This window comes from Balaenoptera musculus, chromosome 15, assembly GCF_009873245.2.
Source record: "Balaenoptera musculus isolate JJ_BM4_2016_0621 chromosome 15, mBalMus1.pri.v3, whole genome shotgun sequence".
Lineage (NCBI taxonomy): Eukaryota > Metazoa > Chordata > Mammalia > Artiodactyla > Balaenopteridae > Balaenoptera > Balaenoptera musculus.
In genome coordinates, this window is record NC_045799.1 from 4,457,988 (window position 1) to 4,461,405 (window position 3,418).

A 3,418-nucleotide genomic window follows, 5' to 3' on the forward strand; every position below is an offset into this window, starting at 1 on the left:
GGCGTCCCCCCGGCCCTCTTCCTGTCCGTCTCTCGCGAGTGCCCCCCTGCGACGTTCATAAGCCTAGCTCGCAACGTTCCGGGCGCGGGAGATCCCTACCCCCCCCCCCCCCCACCAACGCCTGCCCCGGGGCACGGGAGCGCTCCGCCCTCTCCCGGGGTGCTCCCGCGACGCTCGGTTTCCCCTTCCCAACTGGGCCCAGGCACTGGGAGCGGGCCGCCGGGCGGGCCTGAGCCTCGAGAGCGTGGCCCCCACGTTGCAAACAACCGCCAGGGGCCTTGGCGCGCTTATTAGAGTGGAGTCGAGCGGCAGGCAAATTTGGGCTCCGGCAGAGCCGTAGTTTGAGGCGCGCGGAGTTGGGGCGGGAGAGGAAAAGTTGGAGACGACTGCCTCTGGAGGCCGAGCACGCTCCACTGCAGGCGGCGGCTCACGCTCGCTTTTTTTCTTTTTCTTTCTTTTTTTTTTCCAATTCTGAAAAAAAAGATGTATCAGAAAAACCACCAGGAGGGGGAAAAAAAAAAAAAAAAAGCAAAAGCTGCAGCTAGAGCTCCAGGCCGCCTGGGCCGCGCCGCCGCTTGCGGTCGGGGGTCGTGGGGGGCGCCCGCCCTCCCCGGCTGCCGCTTTCTGTAGGGGGCACTGCAGGGTTGTAGAATCTCAAGTGGAAAAGTTCCCCGAAACTTTGACAGTCCCCCCCGCCTCCAGCAACTTTTCCCTGCCTAGTGGGCCCGCGCGCCGGCGTGCCAAGCCTGGCCCCGCGCCCCCCGCGCCCCCGGCCCGCTTTCCGGCGCTGGAGTCCGGTCGGGGAGCTCCTCGCGACCGCGGCTGGAGGCTGGGGACCTGGGTGGCCGGGATTCAGGCAGGGGCTCCGCTGGGGCGCGTTGGGATGGAGCCGCCCGAGCCCGAGCGCGCGAGCAGGGACTAGGCGGTCGCCCCGCGAGGTGTCCGGCCCGGGGCCACACCACGGGCCGCACGAGGCCACGCCACCGGCGGCACGAGGTCACCCCCCGGGCGCCCCGAGGCCGAAGCCCGAGCCAGAAACGGCCTGGGCCGGGCGCGCGGGCCCGAGCGGGTCGGGGTCGCGGAACCAGGCGGCCGCGCCTCCCCCGGGCCCAGGGCCGGGGCTGTGCGGGCTTCCCCTCCCCGGGCGATCCGTGGCCGCCGTGCCGCACTCGCGACTGAGGTCTTAACAAAGGAAAATCGCCCCGGCACTCGGGAACGGCCCCCATCCCCGCAATTGGTCCTGCATTAAACAAACTTTACACACACGTGTGTATTTTCCGAGCGTTTCCCGCGTGCTTAGCTCCGGGTTTGCAAAAAAGAAGGAAAGCAAAACGGGAAACACAAAGCCGGTGTCGGCGCTCACAAAGGGCGGCCGCCCGGGCGGCGCGGAGACCCGCGCGCGGCTCTCAGCTGCACCCGCGGGGCGCCCGGCGGAGTCCCGCCGGGGATCCGCCGGGCAGCTGGCGACCCGCTAGATGGAAATATATCATTTTTCTTTCCTAAAGAAGAATGTTTCTGTGCATCGGTCGTGTAACTAAAAATTGTTGTGAAACATATCTTTGGGAGGGATATATCAAAATGCATAAAAGAAAAAGAACCGGGAGAGCCAGCGAGCAGGGCTGGCGCGTTCGTTTCGAGGAAGGGGCTGTGGTTTCCGGAGCCGGGCGGCGGGAGAGGGAGATGCGCGGGGAAGCGGCGCTCGTTCGCGGGCTTTCGCGGGCGGTGGGCGATGCTCGGGCGAGACAAAACCTCGCAGCCGTCTCGCCGCCGCGTGTCTCCGCGGACAGCGAGCTGCCTGCCTCTCCGAGCGGGAGGCTGCGGCGGGAGAAAGCCGCTGCTCCAAAGGCAGGGACCCCGGTTATCTCGTGGAGGGAAATTCGGGGAGCCTGTGTGCGGACCCCCGGCAAGCTCGGCACCCCGGGGGATATGTGCCTGTTTGCCGAAAGAGGGAGAGAACGGTCCCCACACCGCGTGCGATCCCCGCAGTGAGACCTGACCCGGGGCGCACGGCTAAGCCCCCTATTCCCCCCTTCGGGGGACAGATATTGTAAATAACAACCGAGCCGGTGTTCGGCAAGACATCAGATTAGAAACGTGATCCGCACCCTGTTCCTTTCTCTTGAGCACTCATCACCTTGCAAAGCGGGGACATGTATTATCTCTGGCTTTCTCCCCCAGGCTAGAACGTGATCTTCCTGTGCAGGCACCGTGTTTTATTCATCTTTGTACCCTCTGCCATTTCATCTATTTGGGACTAGGCTCCAGATAAATGTTTTGTTTTGTTTTTATGCGCATGAATGAATTAGAGACCCGCGATACCCTCCACAAACTCTCTGACCTCCCTCAAGTGACTTTAAGCCTTTAGAGCCCTTATCGGTTAGGAAGGGGAAAATGTGGGGTTTTAATAATCCATGTAATCCGTGCCCTGTCTACCTCTCGGGGCTATTGTGAAGATCCAATGAGTTAAGTGAAAACCTTTGTCAACTATCAGGTGCTGAGCAAATATTACATAGGGTAGTTATTCATTCCCTTCACTGGGAAAGCTTAACAGAGTAATTCCTGGGCTTGTGTTTCAGCAGATGGTGGTCGCCCTTCCTGGTCAGTCTTAAATATTTATTGCAGGACAATCTCGTTCTTACATTTAGGAAATCAATCAAGCTTCCATTTCTTTGAGAGAAATGAACGGGCGCTTGCCCACATAAATAATGGAAGAAAAATCCCTGTATTCCCCAAACAGCCACCTCAAGCAACCCAAGAGCCCGAGAGCAGGGAAATCATGAAGAATCCATGAGACTGGCATAGCAACCCAAAGGTGGCAGCGTGCAGTTGTAACCTGGCTGCGTCCAGGCACAAGATCATGTGCGTGAAATAGTGTTAAGTGAAATGGAAGCCCTGGCCAGGACATGCACACTGGTGGAGACCGTGTCCAGTCCCTGTACGCCCTGACCCATACTGGAAGGGAGGTGGGTTGGGGGGAGAGGGAGGATGTAAATCATTACATTTGAATGTTCCTTGGCTGTTTTATTTTCCTGTCAAGTGGCTTAAGACTGATTTTTTTTTTTTTCAAGCATTCCCTCATGGCCAAGTATGTGTTTCCTTGGAATTGAAATCTAGGTTGATGGTTTTATATTTTAAAAGCTTTCATTGTGACTCATTCTTGGCCTGGGATAGGATTCTGTAATACTCCCCAAGCTCAAAGAGCCTGGGTGTCCTGTTTCTTGGGCTTTGTACCCACTTTCTAACATTTTGCCAGTGGATCCAAGAAGTCACTTTGGGAGACAAGTGTTTCATTGTCTTCTTGTCATCTTAATCAGTGCGGAAGGGAACCATAAACATGGACTTTCCTGGCTGAAGCCAGACAATGGCAGGGGCAGGAGAAGGTTTTCAAGTGCAGATAGGTCAGTGGTTAGACAAAATG